We start from the raw sequence: 22,700 nt of genomic DNA on the forward strand, positions 1-22,700 counted from the left end.
AGAGGCAACAGGGGACCAGAAATTAATAAGACACAGTATCTGACCTCAGGGGGCCTCAAATTCTGGCAAAGGAGTCAGGTAGATAAACATATTACAAAATGGAGTTGTAAGTCTAGCAGTAGAAACAATCTGAAGAGCTGTATTGTTTAAGGGACTGTTGGGGTGGGTGAGTGGAGAGCAGGCAGTATTCAAGAAGACTTAGTGCTGGGATGGCAGTGCACACCTTTATCCCTCTAGTCCTACCAGTTAGGAGACAGAGCAGGTGAATATCTATGAGTTCAAGGTCAGTGTGGCCTACATACCAAGTTCCAGGCCAGCCAGGGCTACATAGAGTCCCTATCTCAAAAGAAAAAAAAAATCAAAAAGGAAAGAAAGAAAAAGACAGACAAGAAAAAGACTTAGCTTACAAGGTAAACTATATGGCTAATGGCACAGTTCCAGCAAGGGACAGTAGTCCAGTCCTGTAGGATACAGATTCCAGAAAGAGGTTTATAGAAACCAGTGTAGAGTAAGAGTCAAAGAACCACCACCACCATCACCACCACCACCGCCACCGCCACCGCCCCTGAAACCAGGTCAACCAACCGTGGCCCTGAAATCAGAGTCCATGAAAGAAACACACTTTAGCCCTGAAACCAGAACAATTACAACAAAAAATACCCTGACCTGAGGCCAGAGCCAAAGAAACACACTTTGGCCCCCCAAACCAGACCTAAATCTGCCTCTACCAACTAACTGAACACAAAACCAACCAGTCCCTGAGCAGGAAAACCAACCAGTCCCTGAGCAGGAAAACCAACCAGTCCCTGAGCACAAAATCTAGTCAATCTGAGCTTGTCGAAACTGTAGACCAATATCTGACCAATTCCCTCCCTGAAAATCTTCTCCTTAGAGAAACTCTGACCCCAAGAAGCCCTATATAAATAAGCCCCTCTGCCTGCTCAGTTGGCAGCTGTCCTTCTCTACCCTGGCAGAGGCAGCCACTCTCCTGGATTCCTCCTTCCCAAATAAGTCTCTTAAAAGAGTTTTGGGTGAAGAGCTTCTTTCTCCATGGGGCAGTTCCCTGAGGGGAGCCAAGCAGAAGCAACTCACACCTCTGCTGGAAAACAGCCCTGGGAGCCATGCAGAAGTAACAACTTTTTTGCCAGAGCCCATGGAGATTGCAGGGATTTCTCCCTTAGCAGAGTGAAGCAGAAGTAACACCCTGGGCAGTTTTCTGATGGGAAACTCCCTTAGGGATGTGGAGCAGAGCTCAGAAGTAACTGCTTTCTCAGAGAGGAGCAGGATTGCCACATCCTGTGGGAGACCATCCCCCACCTGAACCCAGCTGTAAGTATAGCCTGACTTCCCTGACAAGTCAGGATACTTTTTTCCTGACAGCTGTAGGTATCCAGGATACCTCCCTTCACAGCTGTAGGTATAGCCTGGCTTGCCAACAAGTCAGGATACCTTTTCCTTTGGAGCTGTAACAGTTGCCTCCAGGATTTGTGAATGAAAATAGAACTTTATTGCTCTTGTTGACACCAATAATAAAAATGGAACATTAATTCATGGTCAACATTGGAGACACATGCCCGTGAATTCTGGAGCACAGTGGACCATTATCCCATTATAAAAATGGAAACTATGAAACTGTGTAAGATACTGAAATACTGACAATCTACAGGAGAGTTGTCCATACAACCATTCCACTGTGCCAACAAAGCAACCTTCCATCTAAGAAGGAGTCAGTGACTGGCTGACCTGCATTAGCCATATAAGGTTCTTGGGGTTTTGCAGGGTGGCTGGAGAGGGCAGGAGGAGACTTGGGAGGAGTTCCAGGGGAATTTCCAATGTAAAGGGTCCGAGAACATGCAGAGAGGTCGGCCAATTGCTCTACTTTCCTTGGATTCTTTAGGTCTTTATTTCAATTTCTGACTTCTAAGTTTTTATTATACTAGAATAAATTAGGTAATCATTTCCTCTAGCAGCTACACAGGACATCTGGGGAAAAGTGACTGATCCTGACCATATTGAGCACCTCTTCAAAATTCAATATTCTTTTTAAGTTTCAAACTCCTTTTATTGAAATATAATTGACATATTATGAAATTCAGCTCATTAAATGTACAAGTCAGTGGTTTTAGTAGTTACAAAATTGTACTACTATTTCTAGAATATTCTCAACACCTCAGAAAGAAATCTATTAGTACTTACTCCCATTTGCTTCCCAGCCTTTGACAACCAGAGTCTCCTTCCTGTTTCTAAGTAATTCAGTTTCTCCTCCCCAACTCTCAGCCTGGCAAAGCAGGACCAACACCCTATTCATGGCTCCCACCTCCATGGGGACACTGGCCCTCCCCAAAGTGCTGCTGGCTAAATGCTAGTTATCACCCAACATAAAGGTAACAAAGGGAATTAAACAGACTCTGGTAAAACTAGAGAATTTGCCCAGTAGACCAAGTAGCTTGCTTGGTGGGGCTACCAGGGCCTGCCTACCCCTCTTTACTTCCTTCCTTTTCCCGTGGAAGCTCCCATCTCCACTCCCTCAAAGACATGGCCAGTGGGAAGCACGGGGAGGAAGCATGGACATGGCAGGAGACACCTTGTTTGCCTGTCACATAAAGGAAATTTGGTGTTGCATTTCATTTTCCCACTGGGAAACTGGAAGAAAGCCTTGTTGGTATGGTGGCAGGTCTCTGGCTGCCTTCACCAAGCTCATTATCTGTTTTCCTTACCAGTCTTATTTTGAGATCCTTTTTTTTTCCCTTTCCTGGGGACATTAAGCTGTAGCTCTAGACATGATTTTTCTTATATTGTATACCTGCTATGTATTTCTCACTAGCTGAGGAGGGTGCTCTATTTCACGATGAGGTTTGGCCTCTATATGACACACATTCTCTTCACCAGCCTCAGTATTACAAACCTCACTGATAAGTTTTTTTGCACCCTGATAGGTCTCTCCGCCAACCGCAACAATCCATATCAGACCAAATTAGGAAAAGGTCCATTTAATGGGTAAAGCATTCCCAGGTGATTTCCCGGTCCGCAGAGAGGAGATGGGGACAAGAGACCGGAGGAACCACTTGTCTGTTTTCTGGGTTGCAGCTTATATAGCCTGTGAGAGTGGTCTTGATCCTCTCTGTGGGAGGAGCTTTGTTTGACAGGCTTTGAAGGGGCGGGTTTAGGGAAAGAGATCGGGGAGGGGCGTTGAGGTACTCCTTATTCATTCCAGTGTATTTCTAAGTCCCTCAGTACACTGCTCAGCAAAGATGAGAAGGGAACATAACATGTCATTGATCCTCCAGCCACAGAGAAACTCAGTACAGAAATCAGGATACCTAGGTTTAGGTTAATGTCTCTAATTCTTTCCCTCATTGATAAGGTGAAGTTGTCATAGAAAGAAGGAACAGCAGCAAGTCCTTCTAGATTTCAATTCCATAGCTCTTCTAAATTAGGAACAGGAGAACTAGTCTCCATATTTCTTAGATCTCTCTATCAAGGTCCTGGTAAAAGGGAAGGGAATAGGCCTGAAAAGGAAGAAGACAAGAGATGAAGAAGGGTGGAAGGGAAAGGAGGAGACTGGAGCAAGTGGTAGGGTAGGAAGAGGAGAAAGCAGGCTAGGAAGGATAGCACAAGGGACAAAGAACATTGGAAGTCCTGGAGCTGGGGCTAAGTGATACAGCACTCAATTCTACTCGTGAGGCCCTAGGTTCTAGCACTACTCCTGAAAAGGGGCAGGGAGGCCCAAATGAGAGATGGAAGGAAACAGGGTAAGAGGATGGGGTGAGAGGAAAGAGACAGATGGCCAGGAGAGGCTAGGAAGGGAATTGAGGGGAAACAAGGAGGGAGACAGGAGGGGAGAAGATGGAAAGAAGAGAACAGAACCTGCATTTCTGATGCCCCACTACTTAGCACTGCAGTAACCATCAAGGCAGGCCTCTTTGCTCTTCTATGCAGAATGGAACATTTGAGACTCCTCTGGACTTTCTTGTGGTATAAGGATTTCCCTGCTCCCTCAAGTGACTTGGATGCAAGACTTAAGACAAACCAGCTAGTTATTTGCCCATAGTCTTACACTAGTTAGTCATGATGCTCTTGCTCACGTTCACAGCTAGGCATACCAAGGTCTACCTCAGGCATTCCTTCTGCCCTTCTTGCTAAGAAAACAAAGTGAGAAGTTTTCAGTGTAGATACTTTCCATAGATGTAACAAAAAGTGGTCCAAGAAAGCCTATTCATGACATCCACCCACTAACGAAAAGAGATAAAAACCAGAGGGAGGGAAGGGCAGGCTGTGTTAGCAAAACTGATCAGTAAGTGAGCAGAGTAAAGTCTCAGGCCTTTGCTGTGATGAACACTTCTTCCACACAGGCCTGGCAACAATTCTTACTGCCTTATTTTGTTCATAGCAATGTAGAGTTAGCAGAAAATGCCTTACATTTTGTAATGTACTCACAATCTTTAAAGTATTTCATCTTCGTCATTTCTCTCGGCTCTCATCATAGTGAAAATAGGCAGTGACTCAAAGATTTTGGAGTCAGCTGAGCCTGTCTGATAGCCTCCCTGGCACTTGGGAATTTTATGACCATCATCTAGTTAATAAACCATTCCAAACCATAATTGTCACTTCTATAAGATAAAGTTAATAAAATGGTGTGCCTCAAAAGGTCAGTAAACCTTCAATGAGATAATACACACTGTTCTGCTCAGCATATATAAACAGAAGATGTGCTACTCAGTATCATGCACACATATGAGCAGTGTCAGAAAAACCTCCTGACATTTGAAAATAGGCTGAAAAGATTGTGGGATCTTTTTTCAATGCAATATTGTACCTGATTTTCTGTTGACTTTCCAATTCTGCAGGTGTAGAGGTTGGTCTGAATTATTTTCTCCACTAATGATGCAAATCATTTCTATTCAAGAGAGCAAATAAGCACAAGGATTATTCATTGTCATCTTAGAAAGCACCCACTTTTTACTCTGATAAATCTTATTTACTTGTTAAATCATACAAACCACACACATATATAATCACAATTATTCTTTGGACAAGTTTTTAAATCTTAGTGTTCTCTCAATAAATAAAATCTTTACTATATATTCACATTACATTGGTCTGAGCTATGACTTCACCCTTTCAAAAATTATGTTGATGTATCAGACAGGTCATTTACTTGAGATACTCTAGAACATAGATTTTAGCTCGGAGTTCAGAGCAGGACTTAGTTATCTCAGACTCAAGTCTAATATCTTTATCTTGTGATTCTGTCTCAGTAGTACACAAAAGTGGAATAATGACAGTGAGGACCAGGCGGTGAAACTCTTCAGGCCATCTTCACCAAGCATCATCACTCAATCAAAAAGGAATGTGGGAAACATCACAGGAATCCGCTTTCCAAATGTTCTGCTGCTCTCTCTAAGTATGTTCTTTATATCCTTAAAAGAATATGTAACATCCTTGAAAAACAGCAAAGGTCTCCAAAAGAAGTAGGGTGTGGAATCCAATCATAATCAAAGCTATTTTATGCAAAACAAATTTAATCTACATTCATTAGGTAAGTGGAGATTGGATTGAATCTATGCTGGAATTTGAGCAGACTCAGGGTCTCACAAAATATATTTTCTTTTCTCTGTATTCAGGGAAACAAAACAGACTTTCAGATTCAAATGGTGATTCAAAGGAAGGCCTGTGGTGAAGGGCTGAACTGACTGTTATCTTCTAGGTGGGAAAGTAACTAAAGCATGCAGAGCTCTCAGTCCTGGGGCCCAGGAAGAAAGCAGCTGCAGCAAGCAGAGATCTGAGCCGACCTGAGCAATGAAGTGGTGCCGCAGTTTAGTTTAAATTAGGCAATGCCTGGATAAAGCGACTTCACCTTTGCTTCTCCTGCAACTAACATCATCAAAATTAATGAAAAGGATTTTTACATTTAAAAAAATCTACCACACTGCATTTTGGCACAGTTGGCCCTTCATGTTTAGAATATTCATCTTTGAACCCCTCTGGATTTCTCCCTGTCTCCAGTGGCTCCTCAATTTCTTTTGCTGATTGTTCTTCTTTTATTTCTCAGTGTGTGAATGTTAGGTTCACACAGTTAGACAGCTCTTGGCTCTATCTCTTTACAGGGCCATGAATTATCTAACTTAAATGACATTCATGGGCTGATGCTTTCCAAATTTTATCTACATCCTCAATGCTGATATAACTAGCTACAGATGCAAAATGTCCACATGGATGTCAGTAATCAACTTAAATTTATGTGTTCAAAACAGAATTGTTAATTCTGTTCCCTATTCCAATCCATGTTCCCTGAAAAGCCAAATTCTATTTTAAGGCCTTTGTACATGCTGTTCTCTGGGCCTGGAATGCTATTCTCACAATCTAAGTAACAATGCCTCATAGTCACTCAGATTTCAGTTCAAATATCACTTTTTTCTTGAAGTTATCCCACCCTCCAACTGAAGTGGCCTCTCCTTCCCTGGGCACCACCCCAAGTCATTCTGGTCACCAAGAAGACAACCTGGAATCTGTCCCATAACCTCATAGTTCAAAAACTCACTATCTGTCAACATCTATACCCTGAACAAATTTTTTATTGAATGCATATGTTCATGTTCACATGTGTCTGTGAGTCTGTGTCCCTGAAAATCCTTGGAGTAATTAACGTAAGAAACCATGCATGGTAACTGGGCTGGAAGAACAAACCAGTCCAGGCATGACCTTGAATTTTAAATTGATTTGGAAAACAGTAAATCCCATTTGGATTCGAGGGAGGGAAAGGAAGTAGTGGGAGGGGATTATAAGCAAACAAATGAACACAAGGAAGTAAGTTTCATTTCTAGACTTTGAAGTTTCAATAATCCCCAAATGTCCAGAAAAACTGGTATTAGAGGAATCATCTATTTTTACTTTGCAAAGTAAAGACAGTATGCAGAAGGTTTATCATTGCTATTATATCATCATGTTACAGAACAAAGAATATTTAGCTTCCAAAAAGTAAAAGAGGCATAAACTTCATTTTTAAAAAAAAAAATTTGAATAAATTTTGTTTTCAAAAACTCTTTCGTTGTCTTTTTGCCTCTCATTGTGCTGGAATGTCACCTTGACAGTGGGGGAATCACTTGGCTCAAGGTCAAAACGGAATCCAGGCGAGTTTCCCAAGATTCAGCTTCTCAATATTTTGTTTGCATCCAACTGAAGCTTTCTGCTTCTATTATCTCATTCAGTAACCAATTATAAAGCGAGGCAGGTGAAAAATAGGCAATATATCTGAAATCAATTAGTGTGTGCTATGTATTAAAGAGGACACTGATGGGTCAGCAGTGTGAAAGCTTTGTAACACTGTGTGGCTGTGTCACACAGATCATGATGGCAGCTTCTCTCATTTTACTATAAATTATCTTTAAATAAACATCCTAAAGAGTAAGATTTAAAAGGGACAAATAGCAAGAGACAACTGAAAAAAAGACTTCCATGTACTTGAGAAACTAAAACTTAAAGCAAGTGAGGCAGATGATGACAAGCATTATTTACTGCCAAACTGATTTATTTGGGAATAACACCCACATGAGAAAGAGAATATGTTTTGAAAAATGGAAATGTGAATAATTTCCTCGGATGTCTTCCTTATTTGCAAAGGGCAAAGCGGCTCCTAGAGAATATGCATAATTCAATTCATAATGATGAGAAAGAAAATTTAAAGGAGGAAAGGAAGATTCTGGGCCAAGGGGTATCAACTAGTCAGCACCTGAAAGAAGCTGGATGCCTATTAAACGCCATGATAAGAAATGAATAATTTCGGCCCCAGTGAGGAGCACAGGTGACTGTAGTCATACTTACAAGCAAATAACGTCAGGGACTAAGTATTGTGGTCATTTCATTGAAGTATTGGCTCCTGTATAGCAACAAGGATTGGCTAGATAAGCAAAAACCAGTAAGGGAATCACAAAGGTCCTCACATGGAAGCTAACTCTGCTGGAAACATCTACAACTCTATTCAGAAAGTAAGAAAAGTAAATTAGCAGCTATTCTCATTCACCTGCCCAGAAATATAATGTTGGGGAATATCCCATCACACTGTGAACCCCAAGTTTGCATTTGCATTAATTAACCTTGGGTCAGGAGGCTGCATTAGTAACAAATTGACAGAAAGTAATCATAGAGCATCAGAGGGCACCCAGGAGAGATAGAGAGACACAGGAAGTAGCAGGGAGGGGTTTGGAGTGTTCAGGTTTTTCTGGTTTAGCAAAGTGGAAGCAGGGTCTTTCCATGATGTCAGCAAGAAGAGAAGGTTAGCTAGTTGCGACCCAACCTCTCTGAGACAGCAGGTTTTTACCCAAGCCTTTGAATCTTGAGTCTTATTTAGAAATAGAATGACAAAGATTTAGTTAAAGCTTCCTTTAATGGCAGTGACAGAGCAGGCACCTGTGGAACAGAATTCCTGCCAGGCTGTGACCTGAGTAGCCAGGCCAATGCTAGAGAAGTAGACAGGTAACTGGAGATTCACAATTACTGCCTGAAAAAGCAGTAGATTAAGGCGCAGCTACTGAGCCAAAGTTAGGGAGTCAGCTCATATGCCTTAAGTCATAGGGGTATCTAGCAAGCTGCTGACCTGCAGTTGGGAAGTGAGTTGACGCCATGAGCGTCAGTCCTCTGAAGGGACGAAAGCGAAAGTAATGCTAGCAGATAAATTTGAATTCCCCCAAAGCCCAAATTATTCTTTGTACTCCTCTCTTTTTCTTTCTCTCTTCCTTCCTTCCTTCCCTCCTTTCTTTCTTTTCTCGTCAGTACTTTGGTTTTATTTTAAAACAGTGATAAGAAAAATAAATTTATTTAAAGACCAGAAAACACCACTGGAGGTTTTGGAAAGTCAGAATGGGGCAAAGGAGATGGGCAGAAACAACCAAAAGCAAAAGAATAAGAAAATGGGAATGGAGTTGAGTAGTAGGAACATTGGAGTGTCTTAGCTCTTGGGCTGGCTGACCGGGGGCCTGGGATCTACACTCCCTTGTAGTTTACAAACCAGCCCCTATCCAGTTCCCTCTGTGGTGTTTGCAGACTCCACCAGCCTCACACATATCATTAGTTCCCAGGCAGGGTGCAGCATTAGTGGATCTGTTGCCGGGAGGCTTCATTGGTCATTGGCCTCAAGGTCTCTTCTGTGGCTGAGGACCCCACCTAGTGACTGTGACTCTATGTCCTCCATTCCCACACTGCCCCAGATGCCTCGCACGAAATTCACGCTTGTTGGTGTTACAGACAGATTCACACATGGCCACTCACTCCACCATGGGCCACAAGAGTTGGCAGCAGTCCAGCATTTGATCGTGCTTCCATCTGGCAATGTCTCTTCTCCCACCCTATGATGATGACCAAGTGAGTCCTACGTCTGCAGTACTGCTCCAGCCTCCCTTGGCTTACATGTGTGTGACTGTAAAAGCCACTCTGGTACGAGACATCCTCATGTACTTCCACAAGTGCTTGAATGGGACCATTCTCCATTAACTTCTCATCAGAGCCTAAGTGGTAAGCAGGTGTGACATGGTAGATGCCATTAGAATCAACCTATCAGGGCAGTAGGAAGTGGCCTAGCTTGGTTTTGCTCACGGCACTGGAATGGGTAACCGTTGTAAGACACCACGGCTTGTCACCGCAGGCACCACTGAGGCACCTACCTCAGCAGCCCTGCTGGTAGTGGGTACCACAGGAGAGCAGGTTCTCTGGTGATAGAATGGGTGTCATGTGTCCCAAAGAATGGATGGAGACTTGGTCAGATACAATACCTGCTGTGGGGGGAGCTCAGGGGCCTGCACAGTTGCCCTGGTCCAGTGGTTCATGGATCAGGCTGGGCCACTTCTAGGAAGCCTCAGAGGCAATGGGTAGTACTTATCCTTGGCCCAGCACCGTGTTAACCTCATTCATGACAGAGGAAGATGGGTAGATTGTGGCCAGGCGGTAGCTAATGCCCTCATGCAGGGTCATGCCCAGAAGGCACTATGGTTCCCAGCCTGCCACTTATAGTTGCTCCAGATTGATGGCATTAATCATGTCCGGGTCCACTGGACATGGTTGCCCTTTCTCCTGGCAGGTGCATCAATTGCTGTTGCCTCTGTGGGTTCTGACAACTGGTAGGTGTGGCCCCATGCATGCAACCTGAATGCCAGCCATGACATTCCTGGTGCCCTTTGTCACTCAGATGAGTTGGGACTTGCACATGGGGCATGCATTGAAGAACCTTGAGGAAGAAACTGAAGCCCAGGGAAGGTAAGCAACTCATTAAGATAGCACAGTATTTTTCAGATGGCAGCCTGTACTTATTTTTGTTTTCAGACAGAGTCTCCCTCTGTGGCTTTGGCTGGGCTGGAGGTTGCTATGCAAAGATTCATCTGTCTCTGCCTCCGGAGTGCCAGGATTAAAGGTATGCACCACCAGGTCCTGTTAGAATTAGATTTTAAAACAGTATCTTGATGCAACAGGCTGGGGTAAATGGCTAACTGAGGTGCCTATTTAACATATCAAAGCACTCCGAACTAAGCTGCTGTTTGACTCTCCTAAGGTATAAATGGATCATTTGTTCCTGCTGGCTTCTGCCACCCATCAAATTTGACTCCAAATTGTAGAGTCTGACTCTCAGCTGCTTCTTCCCACCATGTGCTCTAACCATTCCTCTCCTACTCCTACTCTATGTCTCTCCAGCTTCTGGAACCTACTATGTCCTCCGGGGCCTCATGTGGCCCCACATGGCCCCACATGGCATCAATACACTTACCCCTTCCCTTTTTCCACAGTCTTCTCCCAGTCCACCTCTTCAGCTGCTTTCTCCTCTTTTCTTGTACCTTCTCTCCCCCTAGGAGCTGCAGTCCCACAGCTTCCTTAAGACTTTTCAGGCTTCTGTAACTCTGCCCTTTCTGTCTCTTTGCTCCATCCTAGAAGTCAAGCAGCTTCCTTATGCCCTTCTGATGCTATACTGTGACCCTTTTCCTCACCGCCCCTTAGAGATGCCTGCTCTGTCTCTTCCTTGAGCCTCCTGCGCCTCTCTTCCCTCAGGAGAAGTTCCTATACTTTGCTATCCTGCTCCCTCTCAGCTTACTGCTGAAGTCCTGCAGCTTCTCCATGCCCGCCCGGACTTCTCTCTGTCTCTCAGATCCCTCCAGATGATGGTCCTGCAGCTTCTCCATGCCCACCCGGACTTCTCTCTGTCTCTCAGATCCCCCTTGGAGCTTAGTGGAACTCTGCGGCCGAGTTTGTTTTGCAACCCTTTTCTCCTCAGACTCAGTAATTTCATTAAAGCTTCACTGTCTTACTACAGATGGCTTGGCCTCAGTACAGCTCAATGAGCACTTGATTTCAGATTTTCTCATATGCTAGCAACTTCTGCCACCGCACAAACAAATGACCACAAAACCTCTTAGACCTAAGCCTTTTCTGGTCTCCACTGCTAAGTCCCTCATCTCTAAGGTTTCTCTACTTTCAACTCTTAAATAACCTTATCTCTACAATTTCCCTGTTCTCAAAAAATCTCAGCCAGGCAGTGGTGGCGCACGCCTGTAATCCCAGCACTCGGGAGGCAGAGGCAGGTGGATCTCTGTGAGTTCAAGGCCAGCCTGGTCTAGAGAGTGAGATCCAGGAAAGGTGCAAAGCTACACAGAGAAACCCTGTCTGGGGGGGGGGGGGGGGTCTCGTAGAACTATGCTGTAAATATCTCACAATTTGTAAGTTCATTGGGTATGATTAAAAAATCTGTAACAATGGGCGTGATGGCACACTTCCTTAATCCCAGCACGTGGGAAGTAGAGGCAGGCAGATCTCTGTGAGTCCGAGGCCAGCCTAGTTTACAGTGAGTTCCAGGACAGCCAGAGCTGTTACACAGAGAAACCCTGTCTTGAAAAACAAGAAAATATGTAATAAAATTTAGCTTAAAACTTATAATAAAAGGATTATAATTTAAAAAGCTATACATGAGTAATCTTAATTTGCTACAACATTCTATATATGATTCAACTCTTGTTTAGAATATATTATATATGTAACTTGGGTTCAACTCTTATTTAAAAAGTAGATATACTTAAAAGAAGATATTTTTAAGTAACAGCCATGTGATTCACCTCCATCTTGGCAGATGACCTCACTAGGATGGAAGCAAACCTGTGGCTGGCAGACATTTTTACTGAGATTAAAGAGTCCACACAACAGGGATAAAGCTGCAAAATCTTAATCTTTTAAAAGCTACTCACTTGTTGTAAACTGCTAAAGATAATTAAGACATGCAAGTTAATGCACAGTTGCCTTATAAATCAAATTCTTTAATGTTCTCAAAACTATATTTTAGTCATGCTAAATACAAATGTAGTTCATTTATTTTTATTTATTTATATTTACTTAGCCTCCTGTATGTGTTTTCAGGGTTTAAGCAAGTAACTAAAAACAAGTAAAGTTTGCTAAAATCATGTATATGTAATAGATAAAGGTTCTCAGACTCTTCAGAAATCTGAATATAGCATTTAAAGTGTTTAATAAATAAGCTTCCCATGATAGACAGAAATGCCAGATCCTAGTGGCAACCCTCTGGTCTCCAAAGAAGACAACTCCACCTGAATTATGGTAATACTAACCACTGGGAAAACTGCCTCCTGTCTCACCTGCCACCAGGGCTCTGCCCACACTGTGGACACTGTTACGTTGACTGCCCTACTCTGCCTCATCCTAGCAGGTCAGTTTTCCCAGCTTCCTACTCCACAAGAAAGTATCTCCCACTTTCTGAGTCTGGCAGCTGAAGGCTAATGCTGCCCTGATCAGCAGCTGAAGGTGTAATGCTGTCCTGTGTGACAGCCAAAGGCCTATAGCTTCTGTCTCCTACTGAAGGCATCTTAGGAGCCTAGAGTAACCATCCAGGTATCATTAAGACTCTGTCATTTTAATTGATACATGGGCCATTTGGATTCTACTTCCTGTTATAATTTATCCTTCTCAGATCTCTAATGATATTGACAACTAACAATAACTTTATAATGAGAGCAGCAAGCAAACCAGCTCCTTCCCAAAGGCTGCAGCTGCCTTGTTGGTTCGTATGTAAAATCAAGCCTCAGGCCTCACTTTCCTAGAGTTATTAGGTTTCCTGCTGAGAAAGGCAGACCTAGACACAGTTTACCTTGCTTGCAGACTTCACACTGAAAGAGATAAACTTACAAAATGGGTTTCCAAATAACTTTTCACTACTCCTTTTATAGTGCACAATTACAGAATATCACAGTTTCTTGTATAACTCAGTTTATCCAAATAGCTAAACCTTAGCAAAGTTAGCAAAGAGGCTAGACATATATCTTAAGCTCAGTTACTGTTACCCTGAGTAGATCTTAGAAATTTATAAACCTTATTTATCAAACATACGTTGTTCCTTGTTTAAATTTCTCAGAAACCTGGAGTTGAACAGTTAGTAAAGACAAAAGTAGTTAGACATACATTTCTAAGTCAGTTTCTGTTAAGCTGAGTAAACCTTTATAACTTTAAGAATTTATAAACCTTATTTATCAAACATGCCTTATTTAAAGATATGCTGTTCATTATCTAAACATTTTCTAGAAGCCTGGTATTGAGCAAAGATGTAAGTAGTCAGACACACATCTCTAAGTCAGTTTTGTTTTGTTTTGTTGTTGTTGTTGTTCACCTGAGTGTATCTTTACAACCCTAGAATTTCTTAATCCAAAATGTTTTGGAGATCTGATGTTGCTTCCTTAGTGTAAATGGAGATACACTGATAAGCCAAGGGCTCGGTAGGACTAAGAAGTTTTGTAATTGTTGCTTTAGTTGGTTTGTACCACATGGTCATCTTTACCAAGATGGTGGTGAGGTTACATTGTATGTACTCTTATGTATTGCTCCAAGGTGTGGTTGAGGAGGTTTATTGTAGATATGAGGGAGAGCACAGCCAGAGGCATCTGGAAGGGTCCAGATGAACTGGGCCATGAGAAAAGGGGGCAGCAATAGAGGAAGAGAAGAGAGAAGGAGCAAAGAGGGTACCTGGAGACTAGTAAAGCCAAGAGGCCACATAGCCAAATAGCTGAATTGAGGGAAGGAAAGTGAAGCTGAGGGACTGGAGATGCTTAGGGAAGGGGGCAGGGTATGCCAGCCTGGATGAATCTGTAACAGGTACTTGCAATGCTAAGAGATGCTGGGAGAACCTGGCAGCATCTACTTTGATATGTTAAATATGCACCCCAGTTAGCATTTGTCTCAGGTTTCTTTGAGACCTAATGGCAGTTATATATTCTCCTTTTAATCGAGACAAGCAAAGATTGTTCTTAACCAGAGAACTTTGCCTAACACAGTAGTTCTGGAAACAGAAAATAAAATGGCCACTGATACTCTCAGTGTCTCTGGTTCCAACAGTCAGAGTCAGGGATGGGTTAAGCACCTGTGTGTTTAACTGGAGATACTATCCCTAAAGAGAAGAAAATAGACCCAACTCAACTGCTTTGAGTTCTAATAAAAAGGTGACAAAGGCTCTAGACATTGTTGCAAGACTCAATTCAGTTCTATCCCATCTGTCACTCACAGGAAGAAGTTCTGTGAAGAGGCAGAGGAAGCCAGGGAGTTAGGAGACTTGGTACTGCCTGTCCTTGCAGCTGGCTGCATATCTATGGTGGCAGTTTTCTGGTTAATTAGGGTATTGACCATCTGCAAAGTCTTCATTAGTTTCAATATAATACAATTTGACATTTATGCCTAAATCTGTGTGATTGAACAGCAAGTTTGAATAGCCAGCAATAACTGGTTGCATGTCATTCAGTTGTTCAAATGACTGATACAACTAGGTTAAAATCATGTGCTGATTATTCCAGAATTTTGATCATTTACTGGCTTAACCATGAGTCAGTCCTTTTGATTTATTTAAATACATTTGAAAATGCTATAGTTAGTTTGGGGCTGGAGAGATGTCTCAGTGGTTAAGAGCACTTGCTGCTCTTCTAGGGGACCTGGATTTGGTTTCTAGCACTCACAGTGGACAGCTCACCACTGCCTGTAACTCCCAGCCTCAGAGGATCCAGCACCCTCTTCTGGCTTCTGTGAAAACTATCATACACATGGTATACACACACACACACACACACACACACACACACACACACACACACACATACACACAACACACACACCCCTACATGCTCATTTTTTTTTTAAATACCATGGTTAAAACAGCTTTAAGAAAGTAAGAATAACCCTCCTTGAGCAATTGTGTTCCATCACATAATCTGGCTGCCTTACAGCTCTCTTGACTAGTACCACATGGTTATTTTGAAAATTTTCCTCTACTCATGTGTCTGATGCCTTGCTTTTTCATATTTGCAACTTCTACATCTCTGTCCAGTCTCCAAAGGTTAGTTTTTCAGTGTTTCCTCTCAGACCTTTCCCTGTAACTGTATCTGCTGTCCTTGGAGGATTTCATTCTCATCTACAACAGCGTAGTGGTAAATATTTACCAAACTGCTTTGAGTGGTGGCAAGGAGAGCTAATTTGTAGTGTATGCTGATGTCTGTGGTGTGCATACACCAATAGCAGTCTACCAAATACTGACTATGGAGTAGGGAAAAGATCTAGCTAGCTCTAGCATGCCACCTTATCTGTCATTTCCACTGCCATCTACATGCTGACATCCATCTATTGATATTCCCATGCCAGCAGCAGAAGCAGCAGCAAGATGAGAAGGCAGAGACCAAACACAATGAACTTGTAGCTCAACTAGGGGATGCTGTAAAACGGGACACTGGAAAAAGCAGCTTCCAGGGTGTTATCATTCTGTAGCAACAAGTGTGCTAGGGAAGACGAAGCTTATGTTATGTCTCTTGAGGCCTGGGTATACTCCTGGATTACACTTCAACATTTTGGTTATCTAAAAAGAACCTTATGCCCTCAAAATGACTCATTCTGTATTCTCTGAACCTCCACATACAGTCAGTCACAAAGCACTGCCAGTTCTGTCTCCTAACTTTTTCTTGAATTCATCTTTTCATGTTCATAGCTATTCACTCCCTCACTGCAGGCCCTCATTCTGTCTTAGTTGCTTTGCTTGAAGAATCTCCCAACCAATGCCCTTGACCATGTCACATTCCTCATCAGTTTATGCACTGCCTTGTTACAGAGCAATTGTCAAACAGAAAGTTGCTTCAATTGCTCTTTTGCTAAAAATCCTTCAGAATAAAATCCGGATTCCTTAGGGCAGCACAGATGCTCCTTCATGGTCTACCTGTTAACTCTTTTCTAGGCGAGGTTATCTAGAGATCAAAGGGTGACGACTTAGATACCTCTACCTTCTTCTCCACCTTATGTAGTTTTAAACTTTCATGCCTTTCTTTAATTATAATGCTCACTTCTGGTTTTCTTCTTCAGTTTGTGGTTTGTTTTTTTTTTTTAAAGGAAAGAGTTGGCGCTAATCAAACCAAGGGCCTCAAGTGCTCTACCAGTGTGGTATGCCCAGTCTCCTCTTCCATATCTGATGGTTTCTTCTTACCACCTTCTTCCTCATCTCCTTCTTACATGTTATTTTTCTTCACTTTAGTCCTCAGAACTCTTTTTATTTTATTGTTTAAAAGATGTATTTATTTGTAAACCATGTGTATGGGAAAGCATGGATTCCAGAGGTATCTGACCTGGAACTCAGCCACCTGACATGGTGCTGGGCATCAAATTCAGGTCCTCTGGAAGAACAATACATGTTCTTAACCACTGATCCACTTCTCCAGCCCAGAACTCTCTTTTTTAAGGCTACCTATTTCTGTTTTATTCTTCTGCCTAAAGTTGAATTATGCTTTTGCTTCCAGATCAGACTAATCTTTGCAATACCAACACAAATATCTCTTGTCTGTCTTAAGCTCTGAAGTAGATCAGATTCTCATCTCTGCATACATCTGTATCTCAGTTTGTGTCTCCAGTTATCTTACAGTGTCTTGTAGCAGTTACCTAAGTCTGCCTGAAGTAGTAGCTTAATACAGCAGTCATTTATTGTTTGTTGCTCACAAGTCTGCAGGGTAGTGGGAATTGCTACTGACATGATCTGGATTCAGCAGATCTTGGCTGGGCTCACTTATATGGACATGAGTTAGGACAATTGGGGCACCTGGGAAGTTGGCTAGTTTTATGACAACTTGACACAAGACAGAGTCATCTGAAAGGAGGGAGCCTCAATGGAGAAAATGCCTTCATAAGATCAGCTCTAGGTAAGCCTGTAGGGCATTTTCTTAATTAGTAATTGATGTGGGTCAGCAGTCCATTGTGGATGAGGCCATCCCTAGGCATATGGTCCTGGTTTCTATAAGAAAGTAGGCTGAGCATGAGGAGCAAGCCAGTAAGCAGCACCCCTCCATGGCCTCTGTATCAGCTCTTGCCTCCAGGTTCCTTCCCTACTTGAGTTCCTGCCCTCACTGTTTTTAATGATAAACTGTTATATGGAAGTGTGAGTGAAATAAACCCTTTCCTCCTCTTGCTTTTGGTCATGGTGTTTCATCACAGCAATAGTAACCTGAAGACACTGGGTATAAATGATCTTACTTTCTCTGATAAACTAGTCTTGGTTTATTCAGATGGCAGGTGGGAAGAGCTCCAAATGAGAAAGCAGAAATAATTCAAAGCCCCTTGAGTCCTAGGATTAAAATTAATATACCACATCATTTCTACTACATTCTATTGGCCAGAAGTCACAGAGCCAGTTCAAGATGCAGTGATATATACCACTCTTAATGGAAAAGCTTAAAATTCACATTCTAAGAGATGTGGCTCTTGAAGGGCTATTGTAGTCACTGTTGCAGTCTACCACATAAGCAAATCTAGAGACCTCCACAATAATAGTAGATGGTGGTGATGATAACAATAGTAATAATAATGATGGCAGGTAATGTTTGACAAATATTTAACATATACTTGCCCCAAGCTAATGTCAGTGAAAAGACAGATCTTGCTTTGTGTTCAAAGCTTTATCATAATCATCTTATTTATTTTGTACACATTAGTTTCCACTGACATCTCTTTTCCTGGTTTATACATAGATATCTCATCTTCTGGGCTTCACAAAGTAGGAACTCTGGTATGTCTTCCTCCTCTCATAAGAATATCAGCCCTACTATATTAGGACTTCTAATGATCTCATCTAGCCTTACGGAGGCTCTCTCTTCAAATACAGTCACATTAGAGGTTGGAGCTCCACATATGACTGTGACTAAGAGTTGGCTATTGTAGTGGTTTGAATGAGAACCTCTCTCTCCCACTGCCATAGGCTCATATATCTGAATGCTTGGTCCCTAATTGGTGGAACTGTTTGGGAAGGATCAGGAGGTGTGGCTTTGTTGAGGACATATGTCATTGAGGGTGAGCTTTGAAGTTTCAAAAGCTCAGGCTATTCCTAGTTAGGTCAATAACTCTCTCTGCCTCATGCTGTGGCTCAAATGTAAACTCTCAGCTACTGGTCCAGCATCATGCCTGCTTGCTGCCATGATCCCTGCCCTAACAGTCATGGACTCACCCTCTGAACTTTAAACAAGTACCTAATAAAATGCTCTTTTCTAAGTTTCCTTGGTCATGATGTCTCTTGATAGCAATAGAAAAGTAATTAAAATAGATGTGGACACAAAAACAGATGTGGACACAATTTAGTTTCTAATAACCACACAGACAGACAGACAGACAGACACACACACACACACACACACACACACACACACACCAGAATAGCTAGCGTTTTATTAAAAGCCAATATTAAGTGTTGAAAACTGGAAAGACAAGAATTCTCATATACTGATACTGCGGCTTTAAATTAGTACTATCACTTTGTAAAACCATTACATAGCAGAGTCTTATAAAGCTGAATTCATGCTTAGCCTATGACCAGCATATTTGGCTTCTAGGAATTTTATCTATCTAACAGAAATTCATATGTACCTTCTCTAAAGGACATGTATTAGCACATCCACAACTATTCATAATTGGAAAGAACTCAAATGTTTTTTCATAATAAGGATATATAAATCATGACATATTCATATACTAGAGTATTATACAACTATGAGGATGAATGAACTCCATCTCCTTCCCAGTGTCAGCAGGAATACAGTTCATAAGCATAATGCTGACTGATGGAAGCCAGACACAATTCTAGTTAAAGTTCAAAGGCAGACAAAACAAATCTCTAGTGTTAGAAGTCAGGCAGTGAACACTCGAGAGGGAAGTAGTGCCTGGAAGGAGACAGGAGGGAGCCTCGAGGACACTGGTTATATATGCCATAATCTAGTTTCTGCCTACACAGCTGTGTTTAGTTCATGAAAATTCATTGAGCTGAATACTTATGTCCGTGTTTGGGCACATATTTTATACTTCAACAAAGTTTTCTTTAAAAATATTCTATGGACTCCACATTGTTCTAGAATGATATTCCAATGCTGGTCTAAGGCCCTTTAAAACCTGACCCCAGACCTCCCTTTCCAGCGCCATTCCTGCTAACTCTGGCCCAAGTCTCAGCACAAGCAAGCCATTATTAATACCCACAATGCACCATGTTCTTTCATGGTCCTCTGACTCAATCTCATAGCCTGAATACTCTCCCTACTTTAGCTAGTTGGTTAACTCTGTTTCTGAATACTCTCCCCCACTTTATCTAGTTGGTCATCTCTGTTTTAAATGGTAAAAGACAGGTTGAGCGTCAGGATTCTCTACCAGGATCTACCAGGAAATTTTTCCTCAGTGCACACAATTCTGGGCAATTACTGTTCTGTTTCTCCTAACAGCCTGTGTATACTTCCCCTTAATCCATTGCAATTGTTGGCCTAAGAGCTGTCTTTTCTGCAAAGTGTCACGAAAGCAAAGACTATATCTTTTATCTTTGCATATGTAACATAGAAGACAACAACCCTGCACATAGCAAATGCCCAATAAATGACCAGAATATGAAGTAACAAGGTTAATGGCATTTAGCTTATAGCCAGGTACAGCCAACCTTTTGACACTGCACCATGGTGTTATCATATACAAAGTTCAGACACTCCTAAACTGCACAACCAATTTCCAAAAAACAAAGAAGTTGTAATGTTGTAAGAAATTTATGATGGGGGTGTATATTTGCAAGTATCCTTGCCTACACAAAGCCCAGGGCAGTAGGTTGAACACACTGCAAGGACATTTTGGTTTTGTTACAGAATTTGTCTTTAGCCAGTCTTGTAAGAAAAGTGTGTGTGTGTGTGTGTGTGTGTGTGTGTGTGTGTGTGTGTGTGTGTGTTAATGGAAACTAGTTGGGTACAGTGTCCCACACTTATAATCCCATAACTTGGGAGGTGAAGGGAGGTAGGAGAACCAGAAGAGTTTAAGGTCATTTGGGGCTACATAGTACATTGGAGGTTAAAGCCAGGCTGGAATACATGAGATCATACCCCAAAGGAAGAAAAGAAAGAAAGAAAGAAAGAAAGAAAGAAAGAAAGAAAGAAAGAAAGAAAGAAAGAAAGGAGAGGGAGAAAAAAATCTGGCAGTACAGACCACAGATTTAGTTTACAATGAGCATTTTGTTCCCCCATAAACTGATATATCAGAGAAATCAAATACACATTTCCACATTTCTGAAAGTGTATAATAGTGATATTGCCCATTCCCTCAAGACTTGTTGCAGAATGACTGTACTCCTCTGGAATACGGGTGAAGTGTTAATGTTCCTACTTGGCTACAAACTCATGACATTCCTCTAATATCTAGATTGGCTATGTTTCTTGGTTATATGCCAGAAATTCCTCAGATATCCCAGTCTAGGATTTATGGACTGAGAGGTTTACGATATTTCAGAGGGTACAACTGGCTATTGTTTTTGCATAATGGGCAAATGGAGTAATTGCAGTGTAAGTCGTGACCCAGCTCAGAGCCTGAAAAGTGAGCCAAGTGGACAATAGTAATATTCTAACCTATGACAAACAGCCTCAGCACAGGACCAAACTGTGGTCATGATGGCTTCTACACAATATTTCTTTGTAGGGAGCCAGAAAAGACTGTGATGATGGCAGGTAGGATGAGAAGAATTTTGCCTTGATGATTTACTGTCACCAAGGCTACATGAACAGCAGAAGGATAGGTGTGAAGCCTGACCTAGGCTGCTTGTTATCCGGAGGTGAGGCAGTGGTGAAGTAGTTGTGATAAAAAAAAAAATAAGTACATATACTAACAAGTACATGCTGTGTGTTGAGACAGACTAGGCCCTCTTCAGAGTGCAGACCCACTTCCACGTGGCAGAGGTCTTCTCTCACCACAGTGAAGGACTGGGCTTATTTTACACCCATTCCCTCCAGTCACAGCTGATTAAACAGAACATGGACACCTGACTCAAGCCAATCAGATGACTGGGCTGCCTGGGTAGCCATGGGAATGTAAAGGAGTATAAGTGGTGTTGAGAAAGTGAGGGAGACACTGAGAGGAAGAAGGGCATGGAGGGAGGGAGGGAAGGAAAGAGAAGAGTGATAGAAGAGAAGGAAAGACGGGAGCCCAGACATGGGTAGGGAGATGGAAGGAAGAAAGACCAGTTCTTGACCACTTTCCCTTTTCTAGTTCCAATCCCTTGGCTAAGATCTGATCATTCTCTGTCCATATCTAGCCCACCCTTCACGACAGGGCACTGTGTTTTTGTTCCTGCTGGTCTGGATGGTTTCTAGGGTGAAGAAACAGGACTGCAAAGCTCTGGTATTCAGGCAGACAGGATGTCTCTCTTTACTTTTCCTGTGCCACAGCATTGGCATCTGAGGAAGACAGAATGAGTTGGAAGTGAGTGGGACTGGATACAGAGGCCCCAGCACTGTCACAACCTGGATAAGTGGCCAGCACCTTCTGTTCCTTAGCAATGAACGCTGGGGGCTTGGAGGGTGTTGGTCAGTGGGAGTGTTGATTTGGTTCTTTAAAAATACAAGTTTGCCACTGTGAATGATGACATTTGAACATCAACAAACACAATATTAAACCTGTGGAACATTTTAATTATGATAGATAACACAGGAAATTGTATTTATATATGGAAACTAAATTTAGAAGCCTGGACAGATTGACAGGATCTTTCCTAAATCCATGTAAATAGCCCATGCCAGGTGCTAGGAAGTGGTTTCAGAGACAGAAGCTGACCACAGAGGCAGGCCCTCATTACCCTAAAATTTTGTGGAAGAAAGGGCTTTACTCTGGGTCAGCTCATTTTTAAGAAGTGTTCATTTTCAAGGCTAAAGAATTAACCGTTTTTTAAAGAATCTTTTCAGGACAGCTCCTATTCTCTGCTCCCTTTGTGTCTGTAAACAAGGAAAGGGTGTGGCCTGACTTGGATCTGTTCTGATAATGTTTGTGCAGCCAAGGCAGACCCAGTGGGAAAGAGGAAATGTGTGGGTGAGAGAAGGGAAATCTCTCAGGCTCCCCACCTCACACACCCTGCCCCCACTTTTAGAGTTGCTTACTTTCCATAGTCTCAATCGATCTACTTCAGATCGCTGAAAACTGTGAGCAGTGACTCAGACAGCATGATGGTGAAGGTGTTTTCTGGAGCAAGGATGTTGGACTTGGGAGATGGGAAAAGCCTTTACTTTCACCCCATACCCTCTGAAGAGGTTCTTTGTTATGATCCCCTGGGGCACCCACTACTCTGACCCTTGTGAAGGCTTAAGCAAAGAACATCACCCGGGTGGGCTGGGGGGCGGGGGAGAACAGGAGAACCCATGGCTGATATGTAA

General features: G+C 42.4%; 1 pseudogene; it reads right to left on the minus strand.

The window, feature by feature from the left end:
- Positions 1-9,112: 9,112 nt before the first annotated feature.
- Positions 9,113-12,683, minus strand: LOC118592237 (annotated as a pseudogene).
- Between the last annotated feature and the right edge of the window lie 10,017 nt (positions 12,684-22,700).

The sequence above is a fragment of the Onychomys torridus genome, chromosome 10 (genome assembly GCF_903995425.1).
Source record: "Onychomys torridus chromosome 10, mOncTor1.1, whole genome shotgun sequence".
NCBI classification, from domain to species: domain Eukaryota; kingdom Metazoa; phylum Chordata; class Mammalia; order Rodentia; family Cricetidae; genus Onychomys; species Onychomys torridus.